Source organism: Apis mellifera, linkage group LG11, assembly GCF_003254395.2.
Source record: "Apis mellifera strain DH4 linkage group LG11, Amel_HAv3.1, whole genome shotgun sequence".
Taxonomy (NCBI): domain Eukaryota; kingdom Metazoa; phylum Arthropoda; class Insecta; order Hymenoptera; family Apidae; genus Apis; species Apis mellifera.
In genome coordinates, this window is record NC_037648.1 from 8,643,876 (window position 1) to 8,670,961 (window position 27,086).

General features: G+C 34.5%; 1 protein-coding gene and 1 long non-coding RNA gene across 10 annotated transcripts in view; one reads left to right on the forward strand and one right to left on the reverse strand.

Moving 5' to 3' along the window:
- Positions 1 to 27,086, reverse strand: part of LOC412893 (hemicentin-2) — a 395,106-nt gene that overhangs the window by 276,323 nt on the left and 91,697 nt on the right. The window lies entirely within an intron of this gene.
- On the forward strand, positions 8,398 to 11,393 carry LOC113219142. The gene is made up of 2 exons (XR_003305807.1): positions 8,398 to 8,546; positions 9,259 to 11,393. It is a non-coding gene; the product is annotated as an uncharacterized LOC113219142 (long non-coding RNA).

Here is a 27,086-nt window from a genome sequence, read left to right on the forward strand (position 1 = left end):
TAAGAAGTTTTCCTTTCAGAATCTCGGATGCTTTTAAAATTCTAATATTTATTCAGTTTTTCGACGATATCGCGAAAGTTTTGCAACTTCCAGCTTTTTATTTCCAACCCGCCCTCCTCGAAATCGAAATTTCCATGCTCATTTATTCGAATTCAGAATTCGCCCGGCGAAATACGTTCCCGGTTCGTAAATTTCTAACCGAAAAATCTGCTCCGTGAAAGCTTATCGATCCTTTCGCGCATTTAAGAGACTTCGTTTATATTATTTTTCCAGGATTTCAGTTTTAACTTTTCAATTTCCGTACGTGCCGTAACATGCTTTCTCCGAACTCGTCGAAACACAAGGTTGAGGTAGGTTCGTACGAAAGTTTTCTTTCACGCAACATCGTTTGAAGAAAAATAATAAATTATGCACCGAATGCATCTATTCTTATTTCCAAATACGTACATAATATCCGACAACGATTAAATATTACCTTGTAACGAAATTTTCAATCTATTTAGAATATTCCAATAAACCAGATCCTCAAAATTTTAAAATGAAACGAACGATAGGTAAAAGAAACGCGCCTATCTTGGAAGAGAAATACATGGAACTATTATAATAAAATCTCCAAGACTAATAACCAATCCAATTTTCCGATCGAAGAGACCACTCGTCCTTCGAAAACTTTATAAAATTCACAATTCTTTCTCATTTTCCTACAAAAGTCTAAGAATATTCTCTTCGTCGAATGAAACAACTTGTTTCTCTGCTCGCGTGACAAAGAGGGCGAATTACTCGAGCAACGAGAAAAAGAAAGAGAGAGAAAGGGGGAATCGTGACCGATCCTTTAATCGGCGAAACGTTTTACAGGGACATCAATTTCCTCGTCGTAGTTCGTCGCTCGTACAAAAGGGGTTAAGTATCTGAAAGAAAATGAGTGTGGGAAAAGGGGAGATATAGCGTAGTTGATTTGCGACGCAGGCTGAGTTATACAAAGAAGCGCAATCGAGAAGCGCGTCGTTTCTCCATTCAACCTTATTCTTCGTGTTTGTTGTACAGAAAATAAATGGACACCGGGGAAATATTTTTCGTTCGAAGGCTTCCATAGAATCGAGCGAGAGAGTCTCAGAATCCAAACGACTGTCGTTTCAACAAGAGTTGTTAAGTCAGGCTTAATGAATTTTGAACAAGTAAGTTCGATTTCATTGTTTTTTTTTTTTTTTTCTTTTCGAAAGAGGAAATATATTATAATTATAAAATATTATAATTAAATATATTATAAGAGGAAGAGGAAATATATATTTTTTTTTTTATATAACGATAATAATTTGTCGTGGTATACAGTTTACAGAATATTCGTTTCAATAATTTTTTTAAAGTTAAATAATAAACGAATATCGCACACACAAAAAGCAAAATTTCGAATTTGAAAGAATGGTAAAATGTTTTATTTCAAATTCCTATTTGCAATTCATTCAAATTCCTATTGCATTCATGCAATCGTCATTTTTCTGCAAAAATAGAAGATGAAGAGATGCAATAACAGGGTTTGTAATTGCGCGGGATATCATCTATCTGCAAAATAACATTTTTTTATGCAGACCTCCAATCTATTTTTCACGCGGGGAAGAATAATATACAGTGGGAACAGAATTTTCGCGATAAATTTTTCATCGAAAGTATATAGAAAGAATTTAAAAAAGAAAAAAAAAAAGAGAGGAAAGAAGGGGAAAAAAAAATAAAGAAATATAAACGCAAGATGCCGTTCAAGCAGAATATTCTGAAAAATTGTCACAAGTTGCGGACGCTTACAATTCTATTTCCTGCCTATTTCTTTCACTGAAAATGATAAAAGCGTGTACATGGATAGAGCGAAATGGATGTAAAGGAGAAAGGAAGAGCGTGAAGAAGAGATACAATGGCACGAGGAACGCACAATAAAAGAGATATAGAGTAAGAATTTGAGAAACGTTCAGAGAAAAGTTTGAATAGGGGGGAGGAAAAAGAAAAAAAAAAGGAAAGAAAAGAAAGAAGAACGAAATGAAAAACAGAAAAGAAATGGAGTTTAAACAAAACGACTTTAAAAATATTTTCATTTACAAAGAAGCGTAGATTCTTAAACAATTTCATTACCGTATTCTATCATATTTTTAATCGCTATTTATCAATACAGAAAATAATTTTAAAGTTGTACAGGAATTTCTCTTCTGGTTAATGAAATTGAACAAAATTAGCAATAAGATTTAGAACGTTATATTTTCCATCCCGTTGGAGCAAAAGCGTCTGACACGTTTCAAAAATGTTAATCGAGATAAAAAAAAAAAAAAGAAGAGAAAAGGCTTCGAAACCTTCGAGTTTTTTTCTCGAATATTGCGTCTTTCGTTTTTAAAACGTGTGCACGTCGCGTTCGCATTAACATAAACGGAGAACGGAGACAGAGAGCTCGTCCGCTTTTACGCGTGACTTCGCTCGTTCCGCTGTAGTTACAAATTCGCGGATGGATGCGCCGTAAGTAGAAGCTGACGAGACAAAGATTCGACAAAGCGGAGGTGGTATTATGCGGGGACTCGGGCAACTCAGGTGTCCTAATGGAAACAATAGAGGGAGGGGGGGGCCGCGTGCAGTTTGCACGCAGCTAGAAAGCAAGCAGGAACCGGCATAAATATTTCAACCTGTCTCCGTGTGCACAGATTCAACAGTATGGCGCCTTACGAACAGTTTCGCGCAACCTTCCTTCCAATATTCGTCTCCCCTCCCCTACCCCAAAAACACGCATCCAACCGGTCGCGAATAAATCACAAAAAGCTGTTCCTCGTTTTGGCAACTTCCTGCAGACAGAGATACGCCTTTTTTATACGTTTTTCGATAAATATATCGAGAGTACAATTATAAATTTATCCATGAATTTCTCGAAAGAATAAATTAACATATGTTGCTTGTTAAATTGAGAAAAATTGAATATTATTGAAATCGAACAGAGGGATTTGTCAATCTTCTAATGATAATCCTCGTTTGAAAGTTTCTCTAAGGTTCTTTCTTTGAGCCTATAAATTTATAAAAATTGTCGAATTTAAGGAAATATATCATCGTGAAATAGAGGAGGAAGAAATTTCTCCTCGTGCTGTTCCCTCTAACGAAGTTTTATTAGACGTTGGGACGAGTACAAAGTGAAGTGGGTCGAGTTTTCATTCAATAACGGAGTGAAAGATGGTGGTAGTTTTATTAATGGTAAATGTGTATCTCTGCATCCGTATTTGCCACGTATTTACGAATTCTTTGTATTCTCCCGTGTAGTTTAAAACCGGGTATAATGAGAAAGTTCCGTTGCTACTTCCTTTTCGAGGAAACTTTTCTCGTTTCAACGGGATAACTTTGTATCGCGGGATGGCACTTGAATATTATATCAGAAATATTTTTACTTTATATATCGAAAATATAGCCCCGATACGAAGTTGGGATCGTAAGTGAATCATGGCCTTATATTTCATGTATTTATAGGTGTATAAAAATTATCATATACGATGCAGAATGCCGTAAAAACCGCATCTAGGTTCGAGGAAATGAAACTTGAAAACCAAAAATTATTCGTTCGAAAATATGATATCCTCTTCGACGATATATTTATTGGTTTCAACGCATTTAAATATTTTCACGCGATAGATAAACAAATTGAAATTAATATAAAAATCGTACTGTCAAATAAAAAATCCTATTCTATTATTTTTAATTTCCTTGTTAACAAAAATCTTTCAATATCCAAGATTTTATCCCGTATTTTATCATTTATATAATAAATAAGTATTTCGTACAAAGATTTTCCAAACAATGTAAATTCGAGAAAGAAAAGAAATTTTAATAAATCCAACGATTAACCTGCTTCGAATAAAGCTCTAAATAATATATTAAAATCCATTATCACGTAAATCATCTAAAATTCTCGAAAGCAAACAAAGTTGAAATACATCGTATTAATATTTTTAAACTTTAATGCTATTTAGCGTACTAAAATCCTAGTGCTTTCAGATTTTATTAAAATATACGGACTGCGGAAAAAAAACATGTATATGTATAATTTTAAAAAATTTTAAAATTCATACGAAAAATTTAAATTTCAAAATTTAAAATATCGATGCCATCTATCTCGCTAAAATCCAATAACGAGAATTTGGAATCTAATCCTACTAAAAAAAAAAAATATATATATATATATAGATTATACAAATTTCAAAATTTATACCTCGTGAAATCTAAGAGAATTTCGAATTTTCCAACTTTACTAAAAAGGATACATAAATAACACTCAAAGATTCAGATGCATTTCCCTTAATTACAAATCGTAAACATACGACTCGAGCCTCATAGCATGGCGCATATTCCGCATCGCTTAAATAAACGATAAAAAGCGCATCATTATCGCGTTCCACGTCGCCATTTCCATTCAAGCTTCCTCTCGTTGAAGCGATTCACTCGCTCACAGACGTAAGAAACGCGGCCGTTTCTCGACTCCTGGTCTTCCTTTAGAACACGCGACGACACCGATACACCGTCTTCTTTCTTACAAAAGATAAAACTGGAAACTGTGTCAGCAGGTGCAAACCTATAAAAATAAATTCATTTGAAGAAAATTCCAGCTGGCGATTCCGACCTCGGAAGGGAAATTAGTGGCGCAGCCGGTGTCGAGAATTTCCCCGTCCAGGTCAGAAGCTGGCCGCGATGCGTGCATTAATTTCGTGAAAGCCACCGTCTTTACGAAGCTTCTCCGAGGATTTCATCCGACGTCGCGGCGCGATATTACGGCACTCGAGGCGCGTCGAGGCGCGCAAGCAACCTCGCGCGCGTTGCAACACGCGCTCACCCGAAAATTGACCGTGTTAACGCCACCCTGGCCCATTTTCCATCCCAGAGGAAAGAAGAACGACTTTAATCAACCGCTCGCTCTTCCGTGGGATGAGCAATCCGTGTGCAATCGGTCCAACTTCATATTCATTACTGTCCATTGTTCGGTTAACGGTTGCGTCCCGATAAAAATTTATCTCCCTATGACCACGATCGATTCAACCTACCTTTCGCACCTTTCTCTCTCTCTCTCTGTCTCTGTTATAATGTCTCTCTCTCCTTTCGTCTATCGATATATACAGGTCGAGTTATTGGACAAGGTAAATTATAGGATTGGAGACATGGGAAATTGGAAAATTAGCACGCTGTGTTCTGGCGTCGCCACGTCTTCCCTTGTCTCGAGCGTGTCCAATTTAGAAACGAGAGGAGAGTGGACCGGTTCATATCGGGCGTGCCTTGTCTCGGCTATGACTAATGGAGACAGGTTTGAATGCGACAGGATTCCGAATTTGTTGATTTCGAAAGGAGGGGAGAGGAGAGGAGATCGTAATTTCGTTCCATTCGTTCGATCGCGATTTAAGGGACGGCCGTGATTGTAATTGGCGACGGGATGCAATGGGTTGGTAAATGGTGATACGTATAGGTATGTTTGTGGACGAGTGTGGATCGTGTGAATGGGGAAACTCGAGGGGATGTATCACTTTAACGAGACTCCGGATAGCTTTATCTTCCGTTCTGTGACTTTTAATTCCGTGTTTCCAGGTAACTTTTCTGTAAGAAAGTTTGCACTTGAAGCGTTTCATTCTCGCGCTGTGCTCTCCAGGTCGAGGATGAAACGAGATTGCACCGGGAATAATATTTGAAAAAAATGAAGAGAGATAAAAATTTTTAAATGGACTTCTTCGATGAATAACTGCTTTATTTTTTTACTCCTCGTTTAAGGATGTAATGCTGGAATTTCTCAAATTCCTATCCCTATGAATTTTCCCGTTAATTAAGATTCTGTAATTGAAATTAAATATTAGAATTATTATTTAAAAAAAAATTGTATAACGAAGGAATATCGTTCTTTCTGCAATCGAAAGAAAGAATGCATTGTTTTAAAATAGAATACTACGTTTCCATAAATTGAACGACTATAATATTTCATAAACGTACGCTTACAAAAAGTTATTATCTGAATAAAAGAATAAACTTTCACGAATCAAAAGTTTGAGACAGTTGATCTAAAATGTTAGCAAGTAATTACGATACAGACTAAATTTTCATTCGTCTGTTCCTATCCAAATTTGATAAATTACCGAGCAAATACTAGCTCTTTGTCTCTGTAAAAGCGAGACCCGGTCGTAGAAGCGATTTAATTAAAATGTCATTTAGCCCGTGGTATGACGTACTTTGTGATCGTTCCGCTTGTTTCGAATATTTCGTTCAACTGGCGGCGTACAACCAGTAAGACAAAGAATGAAAAAGAAATAAGACAGTTTTTACCATGACATAGGAATGCTATGCGAAAAGTGAAAAAGAGAACACGAATGCTATTTGTTAGGAACGCGCAATACTATATATTACACGATACTCACTACTATTTATAACGAATTCTATGTTAGTTTTCCATTGATAATTAATGTACCGATTATTATTATTCTAATCTATTGTTATCAACGCGGTAATTTATGTACAAATAACATTAATTATGAAATTTTGATATTAACTTGTTCTAATAAAATAAGAGATTTGAAAATATTTAAATTTAAAATGATATAATAAAAATCTGTTTATTTGAAGTGAAAGTTTATCATACTTATAATTTTATTAGGAATATATTTGAAAATGAAAGTCTTGAAAGTTATTAATTCAATAATAGATAATATATTGAGAATATATTGAGAAATAACTATCAAGCTAGTAACTTTCAAGAATTTTTTTATAATTGTAATATACATGTATGTAAAGTGTAAGGAAAATTTATTATAGCATAAAGAGATAGTAAAAAAGTTATTTCTAATTATTATTTCTAATTATTTTCGGATCGTTATTGTTTTATACTAATATAAATAATATAATTGTGAAATATAATTTTGCAAAATATAGTTTCATATTTAGAGAATTTCAATGAAATCCCATTTACATGAAGATAAACTAAAGCATGCAGTTGAGCTTCAACTGAAGTTTCTAACATTTCTAATACAATTTTACATGATATGTAATTTTAGTTGATTTTCGCTTTGAGATCTAGTATTGCATAATTAAGCGAATTCGTGTAATATCCAACTAATCGTCATTTATCTACTTACTTATACCATTTATACTCCGTTTAAATGTATGACCATATACCATATAAATTCTCTTTGAAAGCATTTAGTACCTAAAAAATATAAAAATATATAATCTTAAGATATAAAAATATAGATAATCTTAAAAGATAAAATAAAAGATAGTATAATAACTAATATTTTATTTAGTATTGTTCCTAAGATCAAATATCTATTAAATATATTCTGATTAATAACTAAGCTATATATATTTTAATATAACATAAAATTATTTTCATATATAATATATAATACGCCAAATAAACTTCAAGGAATACCAAAACATTTCTAATTGAGTAAAATCGACCAAAGCAATATCAAAGGTCGCAAATGACCACGCAATCACAACATCCTAATCGCATGAATGTTTAGCAAATAGCAGTGACTCATCGATGCAAGAACGCAAAAGGCTAATCATCGTTCGAAATAATGTAAATTAGGTCGACCTAGCTCCGATTTTATTCGCGCCATTGATCGATCTACCTTTATAAACCGTGACAAATTAATCAATCAATCTTTGTCGATAAGTTAGACGAAATTCCGAAAGAGTTTTCTCCATAAATTTCTCTGACCGTACCACGCAAACGTCGTTTAACTTTAGAGAAAGAAACAAAATGGTGAATCAATCGATCGTGACGAGCGTCTCGTGGGAATACACGGAACCGAAGACATTTTGTGACAAATTGACTCGCGATGAGCGACAAAGGAACAAACATGGCTGGATACAGTTTGACTGACGCGAAGAGATCAACCATTTCGAATTTCGATGTCGATTCGATAGAAACGCACGACATTTCGTTTCCCGAGATCTTTCGTTATCGCTACGGCTTCGATTTTGTAACAAAATTGCGCTACATTATTGTATTTGACGAGCGATTTGTCAAAGTAACTAACGTATCACGCGTGACGTTATAAGAATAGAACAATATGTCCCACTCACCTCTTTTTTCTCGATAATAATGCTATTCTTTGGAGAATGAAATAGTTCCAGGTTTCTTGATTGTTGGAAAATATTGCTTTCGAATGGGAAAATATGAAAAATGTGAAATGAAGACACAAAAAGAATTAACAATGTCGGAGAACGTTTCACACTTTGGAATCCAAATCTCGGAATGAATCGGAAAACTTCGGACAGGATCGGGTTTCGGCAACTTCGGAATGATTCGGCAATAATCGGACACGATCGCTTAAAGACTGTCGACAGAGCTATGAGTTTCGAGCTCTCGAATGTATTAATTCGATTACTATCGAACTCTCGAACAGATTAGTGTCTACGTTCAGTTGATTCTTTGAAGAATTGTGAGTGTATTTTTGGAATATTGTTCAAAATAATTAAGAGTTTCCGTGCATCTTTAAGAATTAATCAATGTGATAAAAGAATTTTGTGAAAAATCTTTATGGGAAATGTATAAGGTATCAATATTTTTCTCTATATTATATTTTTTATGCCGATATCGATTCGATAAAAACGTGAAGTATGGTTATGTAGAATTAGATTAGAAAATATTTTAAATCATGGATCATTGAAAAGCAAATTAATAATTTATTGTAATTTTAGAACTTTTGTTTCGTTTTGTTTTAAAATATTCAAATAAGGAGGTCTCTAAGGAATCATAATACGCTGTGAAATATATAAAAATTTTTCACCATACTGACATTAACTTCCATCAGATTAGGTTGTGCTTAATCGTCTATGTACTTAATTATACGTAGCAAACTTTTCTCATTCTTTCTTTTTACCTTCCTCTGTGGTTCATTTATTCCTTGAATATTCGTTCATAAATTTAAATGCTTATTGTTCTCATTCTCATTAAAGTCTTATTGTCAACGTTTAATCTTTAGTAAGGTTATAATATCTAATCTTTATTTTTTCCTTCTTTTTTATGAATAATTATACAGTATCGATTAAAAATTTCTATTTTGTACAATTCAAGAATATAGAAAAAAATTTAATTTAGACTTCTATAATGTTATACTATTTTTTCATAAAAAATTGATTAATTCTTATTTGATAAAATTAAGATTATGACAACTAATAATGAAATTTAGCATTATTAACCAATACGTATCAATATATTTATATTAATTTTTGCATCTAGTGTGATTAAATGTTTATATTTTACAGAAAAAAATCACAAATCACCACAAGTGTTATCCATATCAATACAAGGAATCAAGACAAAGCCATGGTAAAACTACGTATTTATAGATCACAGTTTGCAATAAATGAAGGGAAACATCGACACGTCTGGGGGGACACCGATTTCTACCAAGCACAGCCTCGAGAGCAGTTGAACTTGACAGGAAAGTATGAAATTGGATCAGTCGCAAACATCTACGCCACGACAGGATATTAACTGGGATGCAGGCGGGAAACGAGTCGGGGAAAGGTTTTTCTTGCCGCGACAAAGCCGATATACACGAACGAGAAAGATTCTAAATGAGTTGCCAACCTTTTATCGCTCGAATTTCTTTCTGCACGTTCTTTTTTTTTTTTTTTCTTTTCCATTTACCTCGCACTCCTTTCTCTCTTTTTCCTGCATACGACACGCCCTATATTTTTTCGTGTCATCCAAGAATACCGAATTTCAATTCCCGTCGCACGACATTCAACTCTTTAACATCGTTGTCAATTTCCATGGAAAGATTCGAAACGCTTTACACTCTCCTGTATATATAGTTACATACAGTTTTTCTTTTTATTATTTCGTATAAAATTTCTGTATTTTTAGCAATTAATTCCACGATCCAACGAATTTTTATCAAATATTTGCATTCACTTGCAAAGCGATCGAATTCATAATATCGTTACCTATCGGATTTTCCTATATTTTCCTCTGATATGAAATTTTTACATACACCCGTTTCTATTTTTTTCTCAAATTTTAACGAAATACCATTATGCAGTTTCAATCCAATGTTTAAAAATTCTTTTGCATGTCGTACAAATTCTAGGAATTTTCTCAGAGAACCGTGTCATCAACGATTCTACGTGAATATCATTGAATTTACATTGATATTTGAAAATCTTTCCGAATTTTTAAACAAATTTCGAATAGAGTTAATGTTTACTTGCAAAATTGATCTCTTTTTTTTTTTTCGTAGTTCTCTCTATGTATTCTCTGTCGCGGATATGGAAAATATTTGCACGATAATATTAGCAACGATGTCACGAACGGATAACATAGGTGGTGATATATAATGTTAACGTTGTTCGTGATACGTAGGATACAATAGGATTAGAAATATCGATTTTACGGATAATATAACAAAGGGTTGAAACATGCAAAATAATCCACTTGAAATATTCTCTATTGGATTTGAGCTTTCAAAAATATGTCAACAATGAATAATCCGTTTCAAAAATCGAATAGAAAATTATTCTTATGAAATTATTGATTTTATTTTATGTAGAAATTGAATCTCTTTAATTCTATTGATTGCTGCATAATTTTTATACAATAAGTTAAAAGTTTAAAATGATTCTACTGACACAACTATTTCAATTGTCTGAGTTATTTCAAAATTTTAGATTTCAGAATTCAAGAATAAATAAACATTTAAGATTAAGAAAGTTTAGAAACTTCATACTCCATGACCAGTTTAAAATGAACCAATCTACAACTGTACAGTTATTCAAGAAGAACATGGATAAGGGAAAATAACATGAAGCAAAGTGACTTAACCGAAATCATTCAACAAGCTTCAACTGTTGCTTTACCATGAGCTCATCAATTGATGAACGATAATGAAATGATCGAATGACATATATTCGGACAATCATCATCGGCCATAATAAATTTTCAGTAATTGTGTTAATGCGAGATCCATGTAAATGCTCGTTCATCCTCCACAAAGGAACGAGATACCAGGTCAATCGTTGGGATCCAATGTCTCGGGAGGATACTGGTGGAGACGATCTTGCAGTGACATATCGGGCCACTGCAGTGTGGTGCAGTGAACGCATAGATCAGCGTTGAAGGGCAATTCCGGAAGATTCTGGTTGCAAGGGATTGAAGACGCACCAATCTGCGATCGTTACGAGCTTTCCCCTCCATTTCCAGAAATCTCCTGAATTTGTCAATTATTGGCAGATTAAGATACAATTTGTAAACATGGCGATGGATAATTGAAGAATGGTATGAATGGCACATTTATAATTATCTTAAAAATTAATCTTTCCAAGAATGAAATTGTCCTGAAGTGTTTGAAACTAGGTAAGACATTTTGAATGAATAAATTAAATTTTATTTACCATAATTAATTTATTAAAATTCCTTGAATAAATTGCTTTGCTTAACTATCTATTGTCCATTGTTTAACAATATTTGAATAGGATAAAATACGCTTTTTTTTTATTAAAAAATTAATGATTGATCTTGAATTGGTATCACCTTTCCTTTATTGCTGTAGAACAACAGTTTGATTGGCTCTGATCGAATTTCTCGCGATTAGAGGGAAATTGTTAGTACGATATTAATTGGTAGGTAAAATTTTTCCGGGAACGATATGTTTGCAAAACGTGTAAATTCACGCGTTAATCGTTCACGAAATTCGTTGAATGTACGCGGACAATTAACAAGTACGAGTAATTACTCGGTAAAAACAGAGTATTGCGGGGCTACGTGAAAATGGAAGCTCATTTCGTGTTGTGCGGGTTAAATGCTTCGTATAACCGTAAAACTGTCGTTTAATTGTAAAGTCTAAAACAGTTTAACCGCACGAATATTTATCGGATTGATATGAGTTATCGTTTCGATCGTGTTTCACGTATATCGAGTCACATTCAAAATACAAAATTCACGATCTGCTTTATAGTTTTTATCAATTCGTTAATCGATATCGTATCGTTTTAAACGTGCGTGTTTATGATGTTTACAAAATTTCTAAAACCTTTTATATTTCCATGTATTTTGCAATTGTACTTACCCTCGTAATGGCACATTTTAATTAGTCCCCATACGGAGTCAAAAAACAGAATGGAGCAGTACATACCTGTAAAAAAGAAAATAAAAATATCAATATCAAAAGTCTATTTCACTATATTCAATTTAAATTTCAATTAGAGAAAAGTTTCGTCCTCCTTTTTTTTTTACATATGAAAAATATTTTTTAACATGGTATTGAAAGAAAAAAGAAGGACTCTTCCCACATTTGACATATTATTTATACTATATCGTTTAATTTAATTTCAAATCCATTAAACCTTTTACCAAATCAAATTATTAAAAATTAATTTCAACGTGTTCAGAAATATTCTACGTTACAAACAAAATCCTTAACACGTTGCTACTCTCTTATTTTCACATCCTGTTTCCTGATACAATCTAATCAAACATTCCAATCGTCTTTCTTTCTTCGAAATATTCGTACAATATTCGTGTTCTCTACAAGACAAATTCAATGGCTCGCGAGATTAGTAGACGGTTTCCACCAAATTCAATTAGGTTTTTATGAAACCGAGGCGAGGGCCATTTATTACGGGGAACGGAAGAGGCGGAATCCACGCGAAGTGGATCCTCCGGATGCGAACTTGCGGCGCCATTCGGCCTGGCTGAGTTTCAAACCTTTAAACGGGCGAAAAACTTTTCTGCCATATTGCATTAAAGCCGTGATTAATTCATTGGCGATAGTTATGCATCTCAATGAGGCGGAAACCTGGCCCGCAACTTTTTTCACCTCCTCCCGTCCCCTCCCCTCCCTCTCTTATAGCCGGCTCTCATTTTTCCAACGGATATGCGAATCGCGTAAATCGGTGGAAATTTTGTCGAAGAATTCAAAGGATCGCGCGTTGGATTGGCTCAAATGGAGAATTTTAATGCATAAGATATTTTTCGTGAGAATGAACGAAATGGAAGAGAATGGAAGAAGGGGAGGGGGGGAGGGAGAAAAAAAGAGGAAATGGGGGGTGAAATTTATCGCTATCGTTATTCTGTTATTCCATGGAACCAAGCGTTTACCAAGTTTACGCGTAAGAATCTCTTTTTATGTGTACATAGGAAGATATTATTTTATGGAGTGAAGAAAACATGCAGGAAATATGTTTGAAAATTATTTTAGAGAAAATTTAAGAAAAACTTGTCTTGAGAAAAATTGTAGTAAAGTAGTAATGTAGAGGTATTTAATATGTATGAAGAAGATGGGTTTCTTTAAAATGTAAACTTCAAGGTAGTTTTTTTTTTTTTTTTTTTTTTATCATGAAATCAATATTACAGCCATTAATAGAATATATTAGGAAAATGTATAAAAATTTTCTTAAAACTTTTCACAATTTAATTTGGATGAAATTCTCTATAAAAATATCCTTCTAGAGAGGATTTTAAAATCATTTTAAAATTCGCTGATAATTCAATTTTTAATTTTTTTTCTTTTTTTTATGACATGTTTCGTGCAATAATATTTTGATGCAATGCAAATAAAAACATTTGATACAAATCATATATATATACACTTAACTTATTGATTCGTTTAGCTCGTAAACTACATCCCTAAACAAATAAACACATAGATAAATCAACAAATAATTTCTACAGAGAAACAAGAACTGAAAAATATCGCGAAATATAAATATCGATATTTCCCTAATAATAAACAACATTAAAAATTGATACAAACAGAAAGATGATGAGAACAGAATTTTTACAAAATTCGTGCTGTTTGCCGAATCTAACGTAAATGTAGCCGCCGCGTTTAAAGCTGCCGCGCCATACATTCGCGAGCATTAAATCCGCTCGAAACAGACTGGGAAACGTAAAGTACACTCGAAAAGCCGCGATCAACAAAGGAAGCGCAAGCGAGCGACTCGAGGCTATGGCGAAATCCCTTCGATTTACTCGAAACATCAAAACGCGGCTGATCTGAGTGGAAATTCAAGCGGAGAAGCCAACAGTTTCTAAACAGCAAAAGCGTACCACGGGAAGAGAAGAAAGAAGCGAGTCAAGCACGTGTTGAGACTCGAACAAGGGAGGATAGTTCGGGGGAGGATTGTCTTGCGCCTCGCCTTGTGATTTGTCCTCAAAACGAACGATCCCACCTCCCTCCTCATCGCGATGAATAATTCATCAGCGAGCCGCGACTCTCGCTATTCGACTTTTCAACCGTTTTAAAACGTTTCGATAAATCCTCCCTGGTTCCTCCTGCTTGCGTATACGCGTATCCCTCTTCACCAATTCGTTCGACAATGTGTACAAATCTGAATTATATCCTGCTCTTAATCTAGATTTTTGTCGAATACGCGATGAAGAAATCAAGATTTCATCTATTTTAATATCATATTATTCTGATTCATTTATTAAATATGATGTATAAATCGTTTTGAATGATTTCGATCGTAATGTATATTTATAAATAGGGATTAATTGATATAGTTGTATCAACATGTGAGTTCATAACATTCATGTTATGTGAATGTTCTATTATATTTCGTAGTATAAGAAGCACAAAGTGTTTCAGGATTGTTATGGAATCATTTATTATTCTCTTCTCATTAATATTCCAGGTTTTTCAATAATATCGTGATAACAAAATTATCGTGATTTGATTTAAATGGACGAATGTGCTCGTTATATTTGATTAATTAATAGATGAAAAAAATAATATCGAAATCTGACGGAATTGTAATTGAAAATATTATAAGAAAAATGATCTTTGTTAAACGAGATATGCAATTTCATAATTTATTAGATAACTATCCCTGTATTGGGATTAGAAAATAGGAATAGAAATTATAAAATAGGAAAAGAATATATTCGATAATTTCTCGTAAATTGAATTTAACGTGTAAATAAATTAAATTCTCCATCTCTTGGGACATTGTGTCGCGAAATTTCACGTAAATACTGATCCACTTCCATCGTTCGAGTTCAAAGTAAAACCCTTTTCAATACCATCAAAGAGGTTTTAAACTTTCAACAACTTTAACATCTATAAAATGGTCATCATCAGTTCATTAACCACTCGAGCAAGCGCCAGTTACCTTGACAACCTTGTCCATTAAACTTGCCCCTCCTTCATCTCCCCTCCAGCAAATGCATCTTGACTAACTCGATTCAAAGATGGAACGTTTCCTCTCGTTACCCATCTTTGCCGGTTATTAAACGTCAAACGTGTCCGGCCACTTTATGAAATACGAATACGAATTACACTTATCGACAGATGACACGAAACCATCCTCTCACGAATTCCAAAAATATCTATCCGCCGATTCTTCCACGATTTCTTCCGTCGATTTCTTTCGCCGATCATCTTGTGCCGCGTCGAGTCGCAGGACGAGGCTGTTTCTTATCCAGTTTGCAGTTATGGAGATTAAGCGTCCCCGAGTTCTTCCAAGATGCATTTTCTTGCGAGTATCTCGACCACGCCAAGAGCGGTTTTAAACGACGGATCGTTTCGTTGATGCTCGATCAAAAGTTGATGTCGTTTTGCTCGTTCGACGACGGGGCTGCCAGTTACGACGAGAGCGAGTGGTTAAAGAGCAATTATCGTGAATATTTATGCACGATATTCGTAGAAAGATCGTGTGCAAAGAAGATGACATCAAAGGCTTATATTGGACTACCTTAAAACGCTATAAATCGAGATCCTGGACAATGAGTAATTAAGGGAAAGATATTCTCTTCCCTTATAGAGAGAGAGAGAGTCTAGGAAAATTAATTAATCGTACAGTCGTTTCACGAAACGATATTCCTCCTTTTACGTGTCTTTAGAATCTTGATTTGGTAAATTATTTTAAAAATTTCTCTTGCGAATATTTAACAATTTTCACTCGATTTAAATATTTATATTTTTTTCTACTTAGACTTGGCTCCTGAAGATCGTTTCATTAAGTTTATTTTCAAGAGAAAAGATACGGAACGAAGGCGCGAACCTTTTTACACCGTTCTCTAAGAGAACACTCTTAGAGAAATGTATGAATAGAAAATCTGAGCAGATATAAATGGCGTGTTATACGTGTATCGTGGAAAAACTTGTTGGCAAAAACCATTGGTATACACGTATGCTCTTTCTTCAGAAATTCATTTCATCCCTCAAGCTTACTACCATCCGTCTACTTTACTTTCGGTATCTCGAGCTTTGGTAAATTGATTCTGCAAAATTGTCCCATTTCCTCTTATTCGACTATATTTTATAAAACATATTCCAATATTATTCCATCAAAATTAGAATGATTTGGATTGGAATAATTCTTACTTATACAATTTTCAAACATCGAAAATCTATTATCTTAAAAGATGGAAAGAAAGGAATCCATATAAGATTGAAATGGGATTTCCGTTTCTTGAGCAACGAAACAGATGCTCCTCGGATAAAAGTTACTCCCAATTATCCCCTTTCCCCATCCGAAAATTCCCTCGATATTTACTCGATTCGGATAAACCGGCGCTTAATGGACCGAAAATAATTGTCCAAGTCGCGAGTAGAGTTAACGAAGCACGCGGAATCGAACCGTTTCGATACGGATAGTTTCCCTTTTGCGATCTTCGGTTACGTTATTACCGGCCTTCTGTTCGAGTAAAAATACGAAAAAAAAGGAGGAACGAACGACTCGAGAATTCCAATATGGGAACGTTGAAAGCGCATAAATCTCGCGTTACTTCGTTATTTCAATAATTATCGAGTTTCGTGGTTGATTTAAGGGATTAAAATGTAAATCAAACGATTAAATCTCCGATTAGGCGAATCAAAAGGATATAATATTCGATAAATATAATATTCCTCTAGAATTGATCTGTGATCCTTTACGAATTCTATTTCTCTCATCTCGAAAGAATTCCAAGGAAGACATTAAAGGCATATAATAAATATTTTTACAACAAAATATTGAGACGTATGAGATAATCAGATGTGATAAATTTACACAGGGGATTATATATAATTATTCCAACGTGTTTCGATTTCAACAGTTTTTTTTTTTTTTTGGGAAATGTACTGATACGAATGTCGAGGAAAACTGTCAGCAAAATGAGATATTCGAAGGTAAATTTATCATAAGTTCGCCATTGATGGAACGTGTTGGAACAGATGCGACGAAAGTGTTAAAGGTCGATCCGGCTCCAGATGGAGTTGAGATGATTCATACATCAGAAGCGAGCGAAAAATGCAAAGTTGCAAATAATGCACGACGTTTCGTAAATCTTTGGAACAAGCAAAGAGACCATCCTTGACAGAAGGTAGAGAATCGGGAAGCGTAGCAAGATTATTTCGCGTACACGTTACGACTACGTCGAATTCTTGTAATAAAAGTTTCTCTTGTGCACGACTTACTCGTCGAGTAAATTCGAACAATTTGAACATTTTTTGTTCGATTGAGATGTGATGAATGATTTTTAATTTAAAAAATTTCGTGAAAATAAGTTTCCTTATTTTATTTCATTTATTTCGATGTTTAATCATGGACGAAGAATGAATCTTTTTGAATTTAAAAATTTGGTAGACTCGTAAATCGATCCTGGAACTTGAAGACACTGTCGAAATTTTGGATAACCTACGATTTTTCATTCCTATGCAAAGCTCGATAATCTTGGTAACGAATGTAGTAAAATATAATCCGAGAACCAATTTCTTTCGAGATCTTATTAGCTATTTCGTGAGTGTACGTTAAAAAATGCAATTCTTTTATGGAGAATCTTTTACATACGTATAAGTACGTATATATATCTTCTATTCTCTCTGAAAAATTCGAGAGCACGTAAGATATATGAATTCTGTTTTCTTCGAAAAAGTTATATCTTCCATCAAAGAAATTTGTATTTTTTTAAAAATACCATCGAACAAAACAAAACTTTTTCACTTTTTCGTGAAATAAGATAAATTTCCAGAAAGAAATAGCAAGAAGGAATTTCTCGTTGTACGAATAATTGCAAGTATGTTTGACTCTTAAAAAAAAAAAAAAATAAAATAAAACAAAATTTATTTTTGATGAAATAGAAGTGGATTTCCTTCTTGCAGTATTAACTTATGCAAAATAACTTAGAAAACATTATTGGGAGAAGGAATAAAATAAAAAATGAAATAAAGTTGAAACAAATTGTTTGTCCATTAAGGGGAACAACAACACGCGAAATTTCATTTTTCATTACAAGTGTCAATAATTTAAATATAGCGATAAGTAATTGTATAAATTATTTGTTGAACGAATCGAAAATGCTTTCGCAATCCGCGTATCAATCAATTTCGCGACCAGGATAAACCGGCATAATTTCGTGAGCATACATACGACGAGCAAGAGGCCATTTCCCCGTGTTCCCCGTGCATCGTAAACGTCGTTATTTCGGTCCCGTTCCATCTCGATTTTCGTAAGTTAATAATACATCGTGTAATTTATTTCAGCGCGTTCATCGTATTGTTGCAACGATTTTATTTGCCCCGTGCCCTCGATAATGCCCCATCGTGTAATACGTTCATTTAAATTACGTCGTACGGGATTAGATCTCGCACGGATGCGTCCATTTTACACGTCCATACACGGTTCCACTTGTTTCGTAATGATATATAAAAAAAAAAAAGGAAAAAAAAAAAAGATAGTACGAGGAAATAATTCCATATCGTCGGATCCATTTTTTTTTTTTTTTTTGGTCGGGTGTGCAACGATGCGATCGAAATTACATTGTAAATTAAAACTGTTTTTTATCACGTGCGCGAGAATTTATAATATTGTTTTCTTCGAAAATATATATCTACCTGATGAATATCCGGGCTACGAAATGTAGGAATGAAATTACGTGTGAAATTTTTTTCGTAACGAAAAAATAGAAAATTTTTTTGCTCGTGACGATGGTCACGATCTCTCTCTCGAAATAATATCGGGAGAACGCAATATCATCCCCGCTGTTTTCTGATAATTTCTGCGATTCCTCCGTTCCAAGGTTTCAACGCGTAAAAATTCAGATGGATGGATGGATGGATGGATGGATGTTATTATTGAAAAAGGGAGATAGAGTGGTAAAAACGATTGCGTATCTAAATTGTCATCCTTTCTCTGAAATTGGCCGCCCTTTGAATCGATATCAATCTATTAACATTTCATTTTCGTTGTAATATCCGGTGACGTATCAAATATGAATAGCGTTTTCAATAGTAAATTTCAATTTCAATTAGCGCATTGTAATAACGTTTAACGAACGTCGAGTGTTTAATGAACATTCGAAAAAGGATTTCTCTCTCGAAAATCATTGTCATGGTAATTGAATCTAGTTAAAATAACTCGATCGAACTCGTCGCGATTGAAGTTTGTTTTACAATACAAAGATTAAATCCTTTTGTTTTCGAATTTTTATTTTGAATTTTTCTTTTCTTTTTTTTTTTTTTTTTTTCGTTTCGATCGCATCATTCAATATTACATCTATTATTATTCCGATAATTTGTAATTTTGTTTCTTGTTGTTCTACTCCAACTTTTTCATCGCATTGCAATCGCTATTTTTGCGCGATGTTTGTTGCATGATTTTTGAACAGAGTAGAAATATCAAAGGGAAACTTTCCAAGACTCGCGCAAATACAGAGTAGAAGTTTAACAGAACTGGTGGATCAACAAACGCTTTGCTTTCAAACCGTAACTAATTTTTCTATTCGTTTATTTTCACCGCCAAGTGTGTTTAAACACGAGCCATGATCGTAAAATATGGTTAGCTACGAATACTTTCAATTGGTTTATTTTTGAAATCTATTTTCCTTTTTTTGTTAAAATGACTTGAAAAAGATTGGAAATTTTCTTGATTACGTTCGATTACAATCGAAATTAAAAGAGAAATATTTGTTTCAAAATTCAACGATGCGGATGTTCACAATCTCAACAATTAGTATTTTTTTAATTCGTAATTTATATTATTTTCTAAACATTAATCTTCAAAACTTTGGAATTTCAAAAATATACAATATTTTATTGCACAAATATTTTAAACATTTCATATCGTATTTTTGAAATTTCAGGAATTTAATTTTAATCTAATTTAATCAATTTTTTTCCATCATAAAAATAGAATATAATGCTTGCAGCGATATTTTCGGCAAAACACTCGAAACCTATTAAAATTGTTGGGTAAATCGATTCGTGAATAACAAAACATCGGATTCATTGAAAAATAATTACCATATTATTTCTCAATAATTTGAACAATACTTTCATCGAACGAAAATCCAATCATAGATCCAATAAGAATCCTTAATTTCTATAAATCACTAAATATCATCAATGAAAATTCGAAATCTATTCATCTCCTCATTAAATTATTCCATGCATTTCCAAAGAAATAGTTCACCCCATCATCAACAGCTTATAATTATCTAATTATTTCCATATCCTTCACGATAAACGAATTCCTGCAGATCCATGCAAAAACTGCGTTACTGGCGTAGATTAATTTCATCCCTCGCTTCTCGATAAAGGACGATAAATAAGAAAGAGAGATTTGGAGGCATAAGTTCCAGTGTCTTCCAAGAGAGAGAGAGGATTCCTCTGGCATACGTAAGCGAGGTATATCACGGAATTCGAAACAGGAGTCTGCCGCACACCCACGGATACAAATCTTGTGGAAAATGGGGGGAAGAGGGATGGATGCTCGGGGTGGTGGGTCGTCTGACAATGAGCGCAGGGCGTTCGAGAGTGTTCCTCGGTTCCGCAAACAGCCGAGGAGCCGAGTTTCCTCGAGTAGACGGTCGGGGGAGAAAGAATTGATTCCATGGGACGTCACCGTTTCTTGGCACCGGCCACTGGCAACGGGCGTCGAAAAAAAGAAAGAAGAAAAGAGAAATTCTCCGAGGTACAACCTAATTGGAAAAAATAGATAAACCTTCGCGCTTTCTTACTGCACCTTGTCGCGTTTCCTTGCTGGATCGTTATAAATTCGTGAAGATGATCGAGGATAAGGAAGAAAATAAATTTTTGATGGTTTTTGGAACGAAATATGGAAGATTTCTTATATAAATGAAGATGTTGAAGATAATATGTAAAGAAGTTTTCTTTCAAAAAAAAATTCAAAGTTTGAGTAAACTTAAAATAATGGAATTATTATATATGTACAGTTTATAGTTGTTTCAATGGATACTGCTTGGATGATCGAGATTTTTCGAACGCGAAAAATCTTTGTTACCGATACTTTTTTTGAATTGAAAAACCGCGCACATTCATTACCGGGAACATAATTCCGGTCTCTGTGGAAACAAAAGAAGGAAAAAGGTGGAAGCCTCAGGAGAGGGCGAGACACGAACTTTTAATCTGTGAAAATCTTTAGTGGCAGAGGGCGCATTCATCAGATAAAAGACTCTATTGTATTCGACGCTATCCATATTTAAGTCCACCAAATTTTTTTTATCCACCGCATCATCTTCGTATGTATTTTTATTAGACCCATTTTGCATTTTAATAAATCCCTTTTGTATTGTTCCTCTTGTTAAATTATTATGTTTAACATATTTTATATTTTTCGTTACATTTTACATTCGTTATAAATTTATCATTCTACAATTTCTATTAGTAAAAACCAAAATCGATATTTCGGATCGGCACAATCAAATCTTCTTCGAGATTTTTTGAATAACACATTATAAAATTATTTCACATAGTTTTCCAGCGCTGTTCCCATTACCATAATTAGCATTTTCAATATTAATTCTTTCTTTGATTCTTTTCGGATAATTCCATATGCATTTCCACGATATCCGGGTCAAAGTTTTAATTGAGCTGGCGGCTTTAATTATCATAATTAAGGAATTTGATCGAATTTAAAAAATTCTATTCAATTTAATCCATACTTGGCACGTTTCCCCTTGTGTATTCCAATTATCATTCCGATAACGCGAACGGGCTATATGTATATTTTTGTCACAACAGCACAGCGCATCAACAATGGAACGTATCGATACGATCGATTACATCGTGTACCGATATTAATTATCCTCATGTGCCAATTTTCCTTCCATTCCGTAAAATCGATGAAACAACTCCATGGTACTAATAATTTAGCTTTGTGGCGACTTTGTGACAGGGATCGAAAATTATCTGATCGTCGCATAATAATTAATATCATTTATTAATAGATAATTGGGAATTTGTTCCGGTAAATCTCTGTTCCATAAACCGTGAAGTAATACCGATACCCGATAAACGTGAACGATAACAACACTTTCAATTTTAATCTATCGAAATTTATCAACTTCTTAATTATCCTTAAAGATTCTGACTTAATTTTTCCTTATACATTGAGAAGATATCTTGAATAATTTCAGAAAACAAATTTCAAGAAACAAGCATCCTTTTGTCCTCGATTAAAAATAATAATAATTACAAATTCTTCCAGAAATATTAAATATCAACCGTATAACATTTTTCGACAAACGGGGCGATTTCGAGATTTAGCCAATCTTGTATACAAATTCGAAAAATTCTGGGGGAAGAAAGAAATTTATTAGACGAAAGAAAATTCCCGAATATTCCTCGAATAGAATAGAAAACACGAGAAAACGGCAACAATCGTCAATTCTCCTCCCATCTCATTTCTCATCGAGCGTAATCCATTCGATCCAACACCGCTTTCAATCCACCTTCGTGCGGAGGAAAGAAGGAGGAAAAAAGGAAAAGCAAAAAAAAAAGAAAGAAAGAAAGGGAAGAAAACAACGCGTAGAATCCTTTATGCGCGTTAACGCGTGCACAGCTCCAATTTTTCAACGCGAGCCTTGCGCGGCCGCAATTAGTTTAGAAACAAGAGCGGTTGGTTTGAATGGTAAGGAAAGAAAGAGAGGAGGCAGCCGGCGTGGCGAGCCCGCCTTGTTCGCGCATATACACACACATACACACGATGGCACACACACACAAGGAGAGGCCGTAATTGTTTCGATGCGGTAATGGGTATCCTTAAGTAACCGAGCTACGATGTTCCCACGTGCGGGTTTCCTGCGTGTTGTGCATATATTGGGGCGCAGTCAACGACACGTGAAGTCGCGTCTGGGGTCAGGGCGGCGCTCCCTCATGCGTGATTCCTCTCCACGGACGGTTCCCACCACCATTGACAAAGGAATTCGCTACTCTGTTTCGAAAGTTGGCCGGAATTTTATCAGCGTTACTTTCAAGTCGATGGCCATCTTCTTCGATGATGGTATGTACACTCTGGATGCTGTGGAGCGGATTTTAATTTGGAAGTTTTTGATTGGGAATAATATGATGTTAAAATTGACAAATTTATTATCGAAGATTTGTAAAATATTAGATTAGATTTGGATTATCTTGAATGAATCGATTTCCTCGATGAATATTTCCATTGCGTGATAAAATTATTGTTTCGATACAAAATTAATTGCATTTAATTCAATGTATATACATATACAAGTAAAATATTTATACTTGATATAACTGATGATCGCTATCAAATTTTAAAATAACCAATTAAACCGTGATATTCATATTTTTGTTTAATATCCTGTCAAATATTTTCGACAGTTCAAATTTCCAAAAAAAAAAAAAAAAACGTACGGTTATTCCATTGATTTTATTCAATTAATTTTATTATCATTTTATCTTGGCAGTACGAACGTATAAATACGAGATGAATTAAAATTATTCGATTGTCCCAACTTCTATCTTAATTAGTTCTTCGAAAACTCATCGCGAGGACATTGATCCCAATAACCAATCGTGTCCATTATCTCTTCCGACTATGTTTATATCGAATTGCGTTTAATATAATTATATTTACACCGTACTATATATAGTACGTTATTATTTACCCTCATTGAAATTGTTTCCATTACGTTTATTAAATAGAAACGTTTCCACGATAATTACAACTAAATTGATACGTCAAAATGCAATCGTATTAATAGAATCGGTGGATAAGTGATCAAGATAAATTACTTTTCCGTTAAATGAAAAGATGGAATAAACGAAAACGAATAATGTAACCGAGTGAATACGAACTACGTTACATTAGGCGGAAACGTTTCTATAAATCTGAGCTTTGGGGATGCTTCGCAAACTGTATCCAAGTGTAACAGTATTAACAGTTGGGGAATAGTTCTTGTTGTTGGAACTCGGAAGAAAATTGGTTATTAAAAGGGAATAATTTAGAAATAAAACTCACGAATTTCGTTCTAGAAGTATGATTATATACAATAATAGTTTTTTATTTGTATATTATTCTTTCTTAAAGTAAATTTCTAGGGAAAAATTTGCAAAAAATATGAATACTCAGATTTGAAGATGAGAAATATAAATTGAAAAAGGGAAAAAAAGGGATTAATAAATAAAAATTAACAACAACGTAATTGTAATTTCATGGTTGAGGAATTTTTTTTTGCAAAAAAAGAAAAACGAACGTTAAATATTCGAATGGATTTGTACGCTTGGAAATTTTGCCCCGTCGGTGCTTCAGAACTATTTATCCGTTTGTTTAGCTTCTTATTTGTATACAGTGTGCAGATGAGTTTCACGAGACCCGTGTTCGGGGAAGTTGTCGGATTCAATTAAAAGGATTCTCCAGATTGGATCTGGAGAAGTTGCGCGATCTGCGTCAGTTTGTTGTAAATTACGCCAGATAAATTGAGGAAAAGCGGTAGAGGGACTTGTTTTTCGGATGTTTCCAAGCCGGCGAAGCAAACGAATGCCGGAAATTGCCCATTTAATTAAGTTTAGCTCCTCTGATTCTAATAAATATCCGATCTGTTTTCCAGTTTTTACTTTTGCAAAACGATTTGGTTAAAAACTTACAATTACTTTGAAAATTTTCAATGATTGGAGAGAGTTAAAAAAAAAAAAATAAAAAGAAAAATTACGAAAGTTTTTCTCCTCGTTTATTTATGAAACTCATCTTTACGATCGTTATTTATATAAAAAAAAGTTTCTAAAATCAAAAATTATAAAACCAATTTTACAATTGTTAGTTGACGAAACAAATATCTTCCAACTCCTTCTTGAAATATTTTTTTACGACGCATTGTATCGCGCTTTCGAAGGGAACACGAAGCTTGGATTACTTTAATCACTATTTACAGAAAGTAAATTCCATCCTGTGTTTACCCCCATGTTGTATTTCGCGACGATCGAGCGCCGCAGGTAGCCGAACCTGTGGATAAGTTAGACGAAACTTGGAAAGTTAGTCGGTTAGACGCAGCGTAAGACCGACTTGTCAACGGCGGTGTCGCGCAGCAAGCTTCGGGGAGTTCTTGTCTGATCACTGCAACTTAAGCCCCACTTAGATGAGCGATCGCCTAAGAACTCGGTGTGCTCTTGACGGTACTGGTTAGAAGGTTCTCGACCAAAACCGAACCGTTCTTAATGGAAATCGATGCTGATTAGATCTAGGAGAGAGTTAACGAAGGGGTGAAATTATTCATTCATTCGGGTTAAAATTCGGTTCCGATCGATTCAAGTGTTCACTCGTCGAAAGAAAGATTAGATTATTTCCGAGTTGATCGAAGTTTTATCAAAAAAAGAATCGTACATCTAGATAATACATGTTTAAATTACATTTTAAATTCACAGAAGATTGAAAAGTTTTCACGAATCTATCCGTAAATCCATAATATCCAATCATCTAAAGAAATCACACATCATTTGTTCCTCGCTTCGATTTCTTCTCATCGAAAAAACGTTAGTTCTCGATCGCCTCTCGATCTTCTTCTTGTTTCCTCGAAACGAGACAACGTTCTTCGACTCTCTCCCCCCCGGGGACCAGCCCCTTTTTACTCAACTCCACATCGTAGCTCGAAACAATGTTTCGCGGCTCGAAAAGAAATTTCACGGGGAACTGTCCACGGACTCGGCGTCGCTTTTTCATCCTTGGAAACAAACAGCCTTGGCTTGTCAATAAGAAAACCCACCGCCTACGTCTTCGGGAAGAATAATTCGTGGGGGACGTCGAAACCGTGGAGCTGCGAAATTAACTGTCGGGTTAAAAGAAAGAAAGAAAGAAGCTAGGGTTTTGAAAGAACGCACAACGACCATCGGGCGGCTCCCTGCATCTTCCAGGTAGCCATCACGAAGCTACCCAAGAGACAAATGCGGAAAAGCGAGAGAACGGAGGGGGAGGGGATGTGTGAGACAACATTTTTATTACACTCGAGGGGTGAGTGTTGAACACAACGTGATGCTCGCGGCGCACATCGCGGCTAGTGTAGTGTATGGATCAAGCAAGAAGAGGGGGATGAAAATGGGGAGAAATGGGAATGGAGGCCATTAAGGCCAGGCGATGAAAGGGAGATAAGGATTTTGCCGGGTAATGGTAATGACGAAGACGCGTATGCTTTGGAAAATTGGACGGTGTAGTTTTGGCCATGAGTCTATGCGGCTTGGCGAAGAGATACGGGATGTGTTATTGCGAATGTGATAAGTGTTAAGGGTGGGTGATTATGCAAATTTGCGGCGAAGTTTGTATAAATAAGGAAATGCATCTTTGCTGCATTTATTTTATGCTTCTCCGGGGAGAAACATTGTAATTTCGACTGTTGCATATACGTGTGAAGTATATTTTCTTTGATTTAAAATCTTCATTCTTATTAAAACATATATTTCAAATAAAATATTTGAAATATATTTTTCCATCCATTTTGACTCTAATTCTATTTCAAATTCACTTGTAATAATACTTTCAAATACTTTCAGGTATGCATCCTTCGTTTCCTCGAATATTTTACTACCAAAGTATATATAGCACGAATGAAAGAGACTCGACAACCCTTCGTTGAAACCGTTTTACGTAAATAACGCGTGGAAAAAAGGGGAGGAAGTGTAACGATGGCGCCGAGACAAACATTATGCAAACTCGGTGGCGCTCGTTAAATGACACGAGGAATCTTTGGACAACGGCGAATTACGAGGCGTCGTTAAACGGAATACCTAAAGGTGAAATTCTCATTAAGGTTTGCAACGCGTCGTTACCAGCAACCGCTGTCAATCTCAACGTCGTACGCAGCCTGAAATTTCGGCCGAATCCATTACACCGACAACTTTCGATCCGGTTTCGAGGGT